Source organism: Balaenoptera acutorostrata, chromosome 17 (genome assembly GCF_949987535.1).
Source record: "Balaenoptera acutorostrata chromosome 17, mBalAcu1.1, whole genome shotgun sequence".
In the NCBI taxonomy this organism is placed as follows: Eukaryota; Metazoa; Chordata; class Mammalia; order Artiodactyla; family Balaenopteridae; genus Balaenoptera; species Balaenoptera acutorostrata.
Window position 1 is genome coordinate 41,507,004 of NC_080080.1, and position 14,759 is coordinate 41,521,762.

The window sequence follows — 14,759 nt, forward strand, 5'->3', positions numbered from 1 at the left end:
CACCTCGGAGGCCACACCCACCTGGGCAGCCGGGGCGTGGGGTTGGCTCCTCCGCGCCGAGTGGGGTCGTGGGTCCTGGAGCTGATTGAGTGCACGTGGGACGTCTTACCTGGGTTGCCTCGCGCGGGCAAACTCTTAGAAAGGATTGTTCATCTCACCAAGAAGGTCTTAGCGAAGCTGGAAGAATGGAAGGAAAGCTGGGCCCCCCTCTCCCCCACCACCGAACGGGCCTCCGCGGGTAATTCAAGAACTTCCCGCAGCCGGGAAATAAAAGCTTTGGATTTAAAGCGTCGGGGCAGACATTTGTTTGCTACTACCACTTAGCACGGCGTTCCTTCCCCGTCACATCTTCCACTTGCTTTCCCTAAAAACCCTGCCACTTGAAACAGGGAGCTGCCGTTGCAACACATACCCCACGTACTCTGCACAGCCTTTTAAGTGATGCCTTTATTCCCGGACTTAGAACCCCGGTCTTTCCAAAACTTTTCTCTGACGCCGCAAGCCTCATCTACCTACTTCACACACCTGGAAACAGTAATGATAGTATATAAGGTTAAACCTGCCCTTCTTCATTTATACCACAGCTAAGCGCGCTGGTGAGTACGTGGAGAGATATTAAAGATGCCTAAAGTAGACAAGGAATGGTGGGGGGAGGGGACAGCATATTCACTTCAAACAAAAAGTGTACAGATGGAAATTAAATTTGGGTACATTTTCTTTCCCATTGATCTATTATTTCAAGATTTTGAAATAATACCTTTTTTTTTTTACCTTTGATTGTTCTTGAATTAGAGCCGCCAGCACCCACCTAGGGAACATAAGCAGGTCTTGGTTCCAACCAAATTTCTTTTGGTCTGGGATTCTACCCCCTCCAGGTCTGCAGCCTCCCATCTTCCCCTGGTCAATATCTCAGAAACAAACAAATGTTTTTTAACAATTAGTAACTAGAACAAAACTGGCAAGGATATTTTTTAAAATAGGAAAACAAAATCACCATCACAGAAATCTTTACATGTGTTAGCTATAGTTGTCTCTGTAGACAAGAACAAATGTCCCCAGGACTCTCATCTCAATCGTCTCCCAACTTCATTTAGCCTCATCCACCTCTCTGTACAGAACAGCAACTGTCAGTGGAAAAAAGGATGGACTTGATCGTCTCCAAAATCCCTTTGAAGTGTGAGATTAGGAATTGCTATGTCTGACTGGTTGTCAAAGGTCTAGTCTGGAGCAATAGTCACCAAACATTTTTCATCACTCACCTATCAGTAAAAGTGTTTGGCCTCTCCCACCTCCCAATATACGTATTTAGCTTATCCTAAAAGGCATGGACTTTTAGAAGCCAAAATGACTACTCAAATGTTGGCTTTGCTGCCAGCTACCTGTGTCCTTGGCCACATCCAAATTTTGCCTTAGTTTCTTCATTTGTAAAATGAGGATAATTAAAGTATCTACCCCACAGTGTCATTATGAAGATTAAATGAGTTAATATTTGTAAAGCATAGTGCCTGGTAGATGGTAAGGGCTATATAAGTGTTAAATAAATATATATATATTTAATTATGTATAAAATATATATAACATGTGTGCATATATGTATATACACACATGTCTATTATAATGTTGATGTAAAACAAATAGATTGCCAGTTATTTCTCCAATAAAAATAATTGCAGTTCAGGGTATGCTACCATGGCAAGGCACCTGCAAGTCTACCCCCACACACACCCCCCCAGTAAGGAGAGGAGAACTCTTTTAATGAGGGGAAGAGGAACTTCGGAGGGCTAGAGTAAACAAAGAGTCCATTGGAGGAATTGAGAGTTCCAAGTACAGTGGCTTTTCATTGGTAGAGTTGTGACAACCTCTCATTGGCTGAGCTCTTGCCAGGCAAGAAGAGAAAATCTTTCTTCCTTTTGGTCTCTGCTACTGTCATAGGGCTTAAGAGCTCCCTCTTCTGGTCTCCTGACTCTATATTAATTGAGGTTTCTGTTTATTAATTTTTATGATATGCCTAATATGTTAGGTACATTAAAAACATATTCACAAAATATCAGAAATAATGATTTAAAACATACATGTGTATGTGTCTGTATGTTTTCTTTCTGTACTCTGCATATTCTGTACCCTCCTTGGTCTGTGTGCACCCCAATTTGGAGCCTATTGACAAATACAGTAGCCACTAGCCATATGTAGTTACATAAATTAAAATTTTAGTTCCTCAGTCATACCAACCACATTTCAAGTTCTTAAAGGTCACATGACTAATGAACAGTTCAGATATAAAATATTTCCATCACTGCAGAAAGTTCTACTGCATAACACTGACAAAGCTGAAAAAAACAAGGGACTCAGGCAGTAGGATCAACTCCTGACTCAAACCTGTAACTGTGGTACCGTGTTCAAATCAAGTGATAAGATCTCTCTCTGAGCCTCACCTCTCTACAAAGTGAAAATAAAAATAGGAACTACCTCATGGATTGCTGAACTGAGGAAATAAGATAAGGTGTGTAAAGTCTTTGGCAGAGTGCCTAAAACATAGAGGAACTTGAAAATGTTAGTAAAATTTGAGTTTAACCCAATTCTATCCATATAAGCCTGAAAGGCAAAGATCTTGTTATTGTCCTTGACTCTAGTGAGTAAGTTTTTCAAGGATATGTATCTTAGAAAAGACAAGAGTTTGGTTACCTTTTAGTTGAAAACAGAGCATTCAGAGAAAGATGGCAAATACCTGGATTTCAGTTACTGCTTGATTTCTTTGTCCTTCTCACCCACAACCCATGGACAGACCCTGGTCTTCTCCCAGTTATGCCCATCTCAGTGAAATGGCACTGCCATCCACAAACCTGATGAGTCATCACTACCTCAAACTCTTTCCCAGCTTCTTTATCCAATCCCTTTGCCTCCAAAATATTGTAGGATCTACCTCCAGAACACTTCATCTGATCTCTTCACTTCTCCTTGTGTCCGCTCCACACAGGGACAATAAAGGCTTGTGTCACTCCCCACTGAGGCTGCCATATACAGTGGTACAGGTTGTAGTAGAACAACCTTACAGAAGGGTGCCTCTCACAGTGAAACACTGTGAACTTTACATTTATCACAGATATTCTCTGGCAGGTGTCAGTGAAGTGCCTTGTTGTAATCAAAGTATTTTACAACAATTTTCCAACAAGATGGAAATGACTTGAGGAGTGGATACCTTTTTCTAATTTGCCCAAAGGTGCCGTATGGGGTAGTAACATTTCTACTTCACTTAGAGCAAAATGCCAGCCCATCACCAGGTCCTTTAAGGCCTAGCAGAACCCAGCTTCTGTCATTCTCTCCACCTTAAGATGATGCCACACTCCACCAAATTCCAGTGATGTTGACCTTCTGTCATTTTGAAAATATATCATGCTCTTTTCCACTGTGGAGGCCCACTGCCCAGGCTACTTCTCTATCTAGACAGCCCCAAGCCCAGCCCGCCCTGCCCTTTGCATAGCTGTGTCTCCATGATATCTGCCAGGCCTCTGTGCCCTGAGAGAGTGCCCGTTATTCTCCGTCACAGCCCTGTGTGTTTCCCTCTCAGTACTCAGAGGTCTGTCTGGACACTGTAAACTCCATGAAGGCAGGGAGCTCATGGTCTTGTTCTCCTTTCTATCCCCAGATCCTAACAGGACAGGAGGTTGTCCCAGCTCGTCAGTGGTCAGTCAGCTCAGCATTATTGCCACCCCTTTCTACATTCGCCTCTGCAGATGGGGAGAAAGCCTAGAACTCTATTTTCCAGAGAACTTTTCCCTGAATGGTCCCAGGTTAAATTCTGCCAATGGAAACACATATGTGAGATCTGAAAGGCAGAAGAAAAGGAGAAATCATTTCTCTCCAGTACACCTTCAGGCAGCTCAGATAACAGGGAGCTGTTTTCCTAGACTTCTGGGAGAATATCAGACAAACCTGAAAAAAATGACATTCTGTTTTTAAAAGGGTGTGTGGGGGGGGCTGAATTCTGAAAAAGGGCAGTGGAAACGTTCCAGATTAAAAGAGGCAAACGAGACATAACAACTAAATGCAATACAGCCCACCCTCTAGATCCTCAGATGCAGAATCTGAGGATACAGGGGGTCTGACAGTACTATGCCATTTTATACAAGGGACTTGAGCACCTGCAGATTTTGGTATCCGTGGGCAGAAAGGTGGGGGAGGAGGACGTGGGGGAGGGAGTGCTTTCTGAAACCAATCCCTGCTGTGGATACGGAGGGATGACTGTAACTGACCCTATACTGGGTCCTGTACTAAAACGGGAAAGTGCTGCAAAGGATATTATTGGGTCAATTGACAAAATTGGAATGTGAACAGAATATTAGATGAAAGTGTTGTATCAAAGTTAAATTTATTGTTCTGGTTATATAAGAGAATATCCCCATTTCTAGGATATACACACTGAAGTACTTAGGGGTAAAGGGCCATGATGTATATAATTTATCCTCAAATGATTCAGAAACATTTTTAATATATAACATATAATGTAAATATTAAATATGAAAGAGAGAAACCACCTATATAAATGATAAAGCAAACGGGGTGAAACGTTAGTAGGCGAATTTGTATAAAGAGTATATGAATAGGGACTTCCCTGGTGGCGCAGTGGTTAAGAATCTGCCTGCCAATGCAGGGGACATGGGTTCGATCCCTGGTCCGGGAAGATCCCACATGCCGCGGAGCAATGGGGCCCGTGCGCCACAACTACTGAGCCTGCGCTCTAGAGCCCGTGAGCCACAACTACTGAACCCACGTGCTGCAACTACTGAAGCCCACGCACCTAGAGCCCGTGCTCTGCAACAAGAGAAGCCACAGCAATAAGAAGCCCATGCACCGCAACGAAGTGTGGCCCCCGCTGGCTGCAACTAGAGAAAGCCTGCTCACAGCAACAAAGACCCAATGCAGCCAAAAATGAATCAATAAATAAAATTAAAAAAAAAAAAGTATATGAATATATAGGTACTATTTCTATTCTTGAAAAATGTAAGTTTGAAGTTATTTACCCCCCCAAAAAAGTTAATATATATAATGAAGCATTAAATAAACTATAGTGAATAATGCAAGACAAACTAGGATAGTTGTCTTAAATATCCAGTCTCAAAATAGGCCCAGCCTGACAGCTACAATTAAAAAACAATACATTTGATGTTTTTTTCTAATTCTTCTGTGAACAAAAAGTGAATTTACTCTTCTTGCAGAAGACAAATGCTCCCTGGCTATGGGAAAATAACCTATCACACACAGGGTGTCATTCTAAACATTTAAATATGGGACATTTGTGGCTTTGCTGGCCACTGTGTCCTACGAACTAGATTGGGACAATATATTTGCTGCAGATCCTGGACGAAATGGGAACAGATATTTTATTCCTTATAAAAATTCATCATGTAAAGAGAATAATCCAAATTATAACCACATCCCCAAATTGCAGCATTGCACACTTTTTGCTTTGAAGAAGGAAGTCCCCAGTACTCATGGAAATACAGTTCTATGTTGTTTTAACAATTCTATGTTGTTTTAACAGAGAGCCTTATAGTCGGCTTCTAGAAGATCATTTAGAAAAGTTTCCCCTGCTTGCTTTGGCAGCACACATACTAAAATTAGAACAATACAGAGAAGATTGGTATGGCCCCTGCACAAGGATGACATGCAAATTCATTAAGTGTTCCATATTTTTAAAAAAAGAAAGAGAAGATGCCGTAGTAGGAGGACGTGGAATTCGCGTCTCCTCACAACTAGGGCACCTACCAGGCACCAGTGGGGGACCACGGACACCTAAGGAGATGGGAGGAACCCCCAGCAACCAGGTAGGACGTGGGGCGTGGGGGCAGTGAAGGGGGAGGAGAAGTGGAGGCGGGACGGGACTGGTGTCCCTGAGGGGCAACTGGGGGAGGGGAAGGGATCCCACGCCCAAAGGGGGAAATTGGGGAACCACTGGGAGGGCAGAGGATCAAAAGGGAGCGTGGCCAGGTTTCCCCCTCCCACTTGGACCCCCAGGAACCTGCTGAGATCCCGGGCCTGATCTCCTGCCCACTGAGGCCCCCTCCAGCCACGAGGATCCTGAGGGAGTGGGAGGGAGGGAAGGGAGAGCAAAAGTAAAGCCCGGACCTCCTGGGCCGGCACCCCTGAGGGGTGGCTGGGGGAGGGAAGGAGTTCCTACACCCAGCGGGACCCACCCACGGTTAGGGGTCCAGCGGCGACGGGGGAGACCCTGGGGGAGACAGTGGGGGTGGCGCAAAGGAACGAAGGGAACGGGGCCAGTGCTTTCCCTATCCACTTAGGCACCGGGAAGCCTGTTGGGCTCCCGGGCCTAATCCTCTGCCCTCAGAGCCTCCCTCCTGCCGCGCAGAGCCCAAGCCCTGCCCCTACACCCCACCCAGGGCCCCACCTCTACACTTGGAGACCCCCTCCAATGAGCTGAGCCTAAACCGAACCCAAACACCCTCACTCAGGGCCCTACCTCCTGACTCGGGAACTCCACACTCCAGAGGCCCTCCTTCCCACGCGCTGCCTCTCCCCTTCTGCGCAGGTCCTACGCAGAGGCCCCGCCCCACGCTTGAATGTCCCCCCCACCCAACCCGCCTAGGTTCTGCCCCACCCTAAACCCCGCCCCTGCCTAAGTTCCACCCCCCCCACTCCCCACCCCTGCCTAAACTCTGTCCCCATACCCAAGGCCTTTTTTTTTTTTTTCTTTTCTTTTTTCCTCTTTTAGATTGGGATTCTGTTTTATCATGTTGATTCATTGTTGTTGATTCTTTTATATTTTTATTTTTCCTAATATATCTTTTATTTTTCTAATTTTATTTTATTCTTTATACTTTGTTAGTGATCTCTCCTTTTGGCTTGTTACCCCCACCCTTTTTTTTTTTCTCTTTTCTGTTGTGGTTTTATTTTACCTTGTTGCAGTTGTTTCATTTATAGTTTTATTTTTACTAATATATTTTTTATCTTTCTAATTTTATTTTACTTTTTATTCTTTGATATTGTACTGCTCTTTTTTCTTTCTTTCTTCCTTCTTGTTTTTTTTTTAACTGCACCACGAAGCTTGTGGTATTTTGGCTCCCAAGCCAGAGGTTGGGCCCAAGCTCCTGTGGTGGGATCTCCGAGTCCAAACCGCTGAACCCAGAACCTCAGACCCCAGGGAATATCAATTGGAGTAAGGCCTCCTGGAGGTCCTGATATCAGCACCAAGACCCAGCTCTATCCAACTGCCTGCAAACTCCAGTGCTGGATGTCTCAGGCCAAACAACCAGTAAGACAAGAATACACCACCACCCATCAAAAAAAAAGGAAACGGCAAAAAAAATGTTACAGATGAAGGAGCAAAGTAAAAACCAACAAGACCAAATACATGAAGATGAAATAGGCAACCTACCTGAAAAGGAATTCAGGGTAATGATAGTAAAGATGATCCCAAATCTCGGAAACATAATGGAGAAAATAGAAGAAACATTTAACAAGGATCTAGAAGAACTAAAGAGCAAACAGACAGTGATGAACAACACAATTACTGAAATTAAAAATACTCTACAAGGAATCAATAACAGAATAAGTGAGGCAGAAAGAATAAGTGAGCTGGAAGATAAAATGGTGGAAATAACTGCCAGGGAGCAGAATAAAGAAAAAAGAATGAAAAGAATTGAGGAAAGTCTCAGAGACCTCTGGGACAACATTAAATGCACCAACATTCGAATTATAAGGGTCCTAAAAGAAGAAGAGAAAAAGAAAGGGTCTGAGAAAATATTTGAAGAGATTATAGTCAAAAACTTCCCTAACATCAGAAAGGAAATAATCAAGTCCAGGAAGCACGGAGAGTCCCATACAGGATAAACCCAAAGAGAAACACGCCGAGACACATATTAATCAAACTATCAAAAATTAAATACAAAGAAAAAATATTACAAGCAGCAAGGGAAAAGCAACAAATAACATATAAGGGAATCCCCATAATGTTAACAGCTGATTTTTCAGCAGAAACTTTGCAAGCCAGAAGGGAGTGGCAGGACATATTTAAAGTGATGAAAGGGAAAAACCTACAACCAAGATTACTCTACCCAGCAAGGATCTCATTCAGATTTGATGGAAGAAATTAAAACCTTGACAGATAAGCAAAAGTTAAGAGAAGTCAGCACCACCAAACCAGCTTTACAACAAATGCTAAAGGAACTTCTCTAGGCAGGAAACACAAGAGAAGGAAAAGACCTACAATAACAAACACAAAACAATTAAGAAAATGGTAACGGTAACATACATATCAATAATTACCTTAAATGTAAATGGATTAAATGCTCCAACCAAAAGACATAGACTGGCTGAATGGGTACAAAAACAAGACCTGTACATATGCTGTCTACAAGAGACCCACTTCAGACCTAGGGACACATACAGACTGAAAGTGAAGGGATGGAAAAAGATATTCCATGCAAATGGAAATCAAAAGAAAGCTGGAGGAGCTATACTCATATCAGACAAAATAGACTTTAAAATGAACACTATTACAAGAGACAAAGAAGGACACTACATAATGATCAAGGGATCAATCCAAGAAGAAGATATAACAATTGTAAATATTTATGCACCCAACATAGGAGCACCTCAATACATAAGGCAAATGCTAACAGCCATAAAAGGGGAAATCAACAGTAACACAACCATAGTAGGGGACTTTTTTTTTTTTTTTTTTTTTTTACAGAAGTGATCTTTTTTTTTTTTTGACTGCGTTGGTCTTCATTGCCACGAGTGGGCTTTCTCTAGTTGTGGTGAGCGGGGGCTACTCTTCCTTGCGGTGCATGGGCTTCTCATTGCAGTGGCTTCTCTTGTTGTGGAGCACAGGCTCTAGGTGCACAGGCTTCAGTAGTTGCAGCACGCAGGCTCAGTAGTTGTGGCTCATGGGCTCTAGAGTGCAGGCTCAGTAGTTGTGGCACACAGGCTTAGTTGCTCCGCGGCATGTGGGATCTTCCCGGACCAGGGCTTGAACCCATGTCTGCTGCATTGGCAGGTGGATTCTTAACCACTGCACCACCAGGGAAGTCCAATAGTAGGGGACTTTTAGCACCCCACTTTCACCAATGGACAGATCATCCAAAATGAAAATAAGTAAAGAAACACAAGCTTTAAATGACACATTAAACAGATGGACTTAATTGATATTTAAAGGACATTCCATCCAAAAACAGCAGAACACACTTTCTTCTCAAGTGCTCATGGAACATTCTCCAAGATAGATCATATCTTGGGTCACAAATCAAGTCCTGGTAAATTTAAGAAAACTGAAATCGTATCAAGTATCTTTTCTGACCATAATGCTATGAGACTAGATATCAATTACAGGAAAAAATCTGTGAAAAATACAAACACAAGGAACCTAAACTATACACTACTAAATAACCAAGAGATCACTGAAGAAATCAAAGAGGAAATCAAAAAATACCTAGAAACAAATGATAATGAAAACACAACGACCTAAAACCTATGGGATGCAGCAAAAGCAGTTCTAAGAGGGAAGTTTATAGCAATACAATCCTACCTCAAGAAACAAGAAACATCTCAAATAAACAACCTAACCTTACACCTAAAGCAACTAGAGAAAGAAGCACAAAAAAACCCCCCAAAGTTGGGGCTTCCCTGGTGGCGCAGTGGTTGAGAGTCTGCCTGCCAATGCAGGGGACACAGTTTCGAGCCCTGGTCTGGGAAGATCCCACATGCCGTGGAGCAACTAGGCCCGTGAGCCACAATTACTGAGCCTGCGCGTCTGGAGCCTGTGCTCCGAAACGGGAGAGGCCGCGATGGTGAGAGTCCCGCGCACCGCGATGAAGAGTGGCCCCCGCTTGCCGCAGCTAGAGAAGGCCCTCGCACAGAGACGAAGACCCAACACAGCCATAAATAAAAAAATAAATAAATAAATAAATAAACCCAAAGTTTAAAAAAAAAAAAAACCCAAAGTTAGCAGAAGGAAAGAAATCATAAAGATCAGGTAAGAAATAAATGAAAAAGAAATGAAGGAAACAATAGCAAATACCAATAAAACTAAAAGCTGGTTCTTTGAGAAGATAAACAAAATTGATAAAACATTAGCCAGACTCATCAAGAAAAAAGGGGAGAAGACTCAAATCAATAGAATTAGAAATGAAAAAGAAGTAACAACTGACACTGCAGAAATACAAAGGATCATGAGAGATTACTACAAGTAACTATTTGCCAATAAAATGGACAACCTGGAAGAAATGGACAAATTGTTAAAAAAGCACAACCTTCCGAGACTGAACCAGGAAGAAATAGAAAATATAAACAGACCAGTCACAGGCACTGAAATTGAAACTGTGATAAAAATCTTCCAACAAACAAAAGCCAAGGACCAGATGGCTTCACAGGCGATTACTGTCAAACATTTAGAGAAGAGCTAACACCTATCCTTCTCAAACTCTTCCAAAATATAGCAGAGGGAAGAACACTCCCAAACTCATTCTACGAGGCCACCATCACCCTGATACCAAAACCAGACAAAGATGTCACAAAGAAAGAAAACTACAGGCCAATATCTCTGATGAACATAGATGCAAAAATCCTCAACAACAACAACAAAAAATCCTCAACAAAATACTAGCAAACAGAATCCGACAGAATGTTAAAAGGATCATACACCATGATCAAGTGGTGTTTATCCCAGGAATGCAAGGATTCTGCAATATATGCAAATCAATGTGATACACCACATTAACAAATTGAAGGATAAAAACCATATGATAATCTCAATAGATGCAGAAAAAGCTTTTGACAAAATTCAACACCCATTTATGATAAAAAAAACCTCTCCAGAAAGTAGGCATAGGGAGAACCTACCTTAACATAATAAAGGCCATATATACAAACCCACAGCCAACATTGTTCTCAATGGTGAAAAACTGAAACCATTTCCTCTAAGGTCAGGAACAAGATAAGGCTGCCCACTCTCACCACTATAACTCAACATAGATTTGGAAGTTTTAGCTGCAGCAATCAGAGAAGAAAAAGAAATAAAAGGAATCCAAATCAGAAAAGAAGAAGTAAAACTGTCACTGTTTGCAGATGACATGATACTATACATAGAGAACCCTAAAGATGCTACCAGAAAACTACTAGAGCTAATCAATGAATTTGGTAGAGTAACAGGATACAAAATTAATGCACAGAACTCTCTTGCATTCCTATACACTAATGATGAAAAATCTGAAAGAGAAATTAAGGAAACACTTCCATGTACCATTGCAACAAAAAGAATAAAATACGTAGGAATTAACCTACCTAAGGAGACAAAAGACCTGTTTGCAGAAAACTATAAGACACTGATGAAAGAAATTAAAGATGATAGAAACAGATGGAGAGATATACCATGTTCTTGGACTGGAAGAAACAACATTGTGAAAATGACTCTACTACCCAAAGCAATCTACAGATTCAATGCAATGCCTATCAAACTACCAATGGCATTTTTCACAGAAGTAGAACAAAAAATTGCACAATTTGTATGGAAACACAAAAGACCCTGAATAGCCAAAACAATCTTGAGAAAGAAAAATGGAGCTGGAGGAATCAGCCTCCTGGTCTTCAGACTATACTACAAAGCTACAGTACTCAAGACAGTATGGTACTGGCACAAAAACAGAAATATAGATCAATGGAACAACATAGAAAGCCCAGAGATAAACCCCAAGCACCTATGGTCACCTTATTTTTGATAAAGAATATACAATGGAGAAAAGACAGCCTCTTCAATAAGTGGTGCTGGGAAAACTGGACAGCTACATGTAAAAGAATGAAATTAGAACACTCCCTAACACCACACACAAAAATAAACTCAAAATGGATTAAAGACCTAAATGTAAGGCCAGACACTATAAAACTCTTAGAGGAAAACATAGGCAGAACATTCTATGACATAAATCACAGCAAGATCCTTTTTGATCCATCTTCTAGAGAAATGGAAATAAAAACAGAAATAAACAAATGGGACCTAATGAAACTGAAAAGCTTTTGCACAGCAAAGGAAACCATAAACAAGATGAAAAGACAACCCTCAGAATGGGAGAAAATATTTGCAAATAAAGCAGCAGACAAAGGATTAATCTCCAAAATATACAAGCAGCTCATGCAGCTCAATATCCAAAAAACAACCCAATCCAAAGATGGGCAGAAGACCTAATAGATATTTCTCCAAAGAAGATTGCCAACAAATACATGAAAATATGCTCAGCATCACTAATCATTAGAGAAATGCAAGTCAAAACTACAGTGAGGTATCATCTCACACCTGTCAGAATGGTCATCATCAAAAAATCTAGAAACAATAAATGCTGGAGAGGGTGTGGAGAATAGGGAACTCTCTCGCACTGTTGCTGGGAATGTAAATTGATACAGCCACTATGGAGAACAGTATGGAGGTTCCTTAAAAAACTAAAAATAGAACTACCATACGACCCAGCAATCCCACTACTGGGCATATACCCTAAGAAAAAGAGTCATGTACCACAATGTTCAATGCAGCACTATTTACAATAACCAGGACATGGAGGCAACTTAAGTATCCATCAACAGATGAATGGATAAAGAAGATGTGGCACATATATACAATGGAATATTACTCAGCCATAAAAAGAAATGAAACTGAGTTATTTGTAGTGAGGTGGATAGACCTAGAGTCTGTCATACAGAGTGAAGTAAGTCAGAAGGAGAAAAACAAATACCGTATGCTAACACATATATGTGGAATCTAAAAAAAAAAAAAAAAAAAAAAGGTTCTAACGAACCTAGGGGCAGGACAGGAATAAAGACACAGACATAGAGAATGGACCTGAGGACACGGGGAGGGGGAAGAGTAAGCTGGGACAAAGTGAGAGAGTAGCATTGACATATATACACTACCAAATGTAAAATAGATAGCTAGTAGGAAGCAGCTGCATGGCACAGGAAGATCAGCTCAGTGCTTTGCGACCATCTAGAGGGGTGGGATTGGGAGGGTGGGAGGGAGACGCAAGAGGGAGGGGATATGGGCATATATGTATATGTAGAGCGGATTCACTTTGTTATACAGCAGAAACTAACACAACACTGTATAGCAATTATGCTCCAATAAAGATGTTAAAAAAAAAAAAGAGCAATAATACCAATTGCTGGTGAGGATGGAGAGAAACTGGATCTCTCATACATTACTGATGTGAATGTAAAATGGTATAGTCACTCTGGAAAAGTATTTGTCAGTTACTTACAAAACAAAATATGCTCCTATCATACAGCCCAGCAACTATACTCCAGGGCATTTATCCCAGAAAAATGAAAATTTATGTTTACAGAAAAATCTGTACATAAATGTCCATAGCAGCCTTAGTTGTAAAAGCAAGAGAGAAAAATAAAAGAGACAACCCACATGTCCTTCAAGGGGTGAGACTCTGGAATATTCATACAATGGAATAGTACTCAGCAATGAAAACGAGTAAACTATTGATGAGGCAAAAAACTGGATCTCAAATGCGTTATGCTTAGTGAAAAATGTAAACCACAAAAGGTTACATACTGGATGATTCTATATAACATTCTTGAAATGACAAAACTACAGATTCGGAAAGAGATTGGTGATTGCCATGGGACAGGGAAAGGGTGGAAGGGGTTCATATATAAAAGGGTAGTAGGAGGGAGTTCCTTTGTCGTGTTGAAAGAGTTCTATGCCCTGATTGTTGTGGTGGTTACATGAATCTATAGAAGGGATAAAATTGCATAGAACTACACACACACACACACACACACACACACACACACACACGAACGCATGTAAAAAATGGTGAAGATTGAGTAAGACCTCTTGTAACCTATAAGCTACTTAATGGTGTTAGACAATGTCAGTTTCTCGGTTTTGATATTGTACTGCAGTTAGTTATATGACATGTCACCATTGGAGGAAGCTGAGTGAAGGATACATGGAACTCTATGTACTATTTTTGCAACTTCTTCTGAGTCTATAATTATTTCACAATAAAAAGTTTTTTAAAAAGTTAAAAATTAAACTTAAAAGAAAGAAAGAAAAGTTTCCCAATTAAATGACTTAGAAGTATCCCTTAAAAATATTGCAAGACAGTAAAATGATCAGTGGTTGCCAGGTGTTGGCAGGAGGGAGGGCTGAGCACAGAGGCTTTTTAGCACAGTGAAACTATTATGTGTGACAGGATGATGGTGGGCTACATGCCATTATACATTTGGCAAAATATATACTGTACAACACCATGAATGAACCCTGATGTAAACTATAGACTTTAGGTAATATTGACATGTCAATGTAGGTTCATCAGTTGTAACAATCTGTGGAGGATGTTGATAGTAGGTGAGGTTGTGCATATTTGGGGGGGAAGGAGGTATATGGGAACTCTGTACTTTCCCCTCAGTTTTGCTGTGAACCTAAAACTGCTCTAAAAAAATAAAATCTATCCAAATAAAAAAAAAAGTTACTGCATATATTCCTCGGAGAGATTGGAATTTAAGCTTGGGGACTTATTTGAGAAGATTTTTGGCAGGCATTTAAATTTATTTCTTGAAAGATTTATTGTAAATTGTATTTCTCAGACTACTGCTCTTTTAACCATCTGTCAAGTTATCTTATCTTACCATCAAAAAATGACATTTAAATCTGAACAGAGAAGTTTATCCATATTTTTAAAAATTAAGTTTTCTTGGCAGAAATTTGATCTTGATCTTGGAAACTTTATCATATAAACCTAGTA

At 40.9% G+C, this 14,759-nt stretch overlaps 1 non-coding gene across 1 annotated transcript; it reads left to right on the plus strand.

The window, feature by feature from the left end:
• The first annotated feature begins 5,589 nt into the window (after positions 1-5,589).
• On the plus strand, positions 5,590-5,692 carry LOC114236850 (U6 spliceosomal RNA). Its single transcript, XR_003622699.1, has one exon. It is a non-coding gene; the product is annotated as a U6 spliceosomal RNA (small nuclear RNA).
• The last annotated feature ends 9,067 nt before the right edge of the window (positions 5,693-14,759 follow it).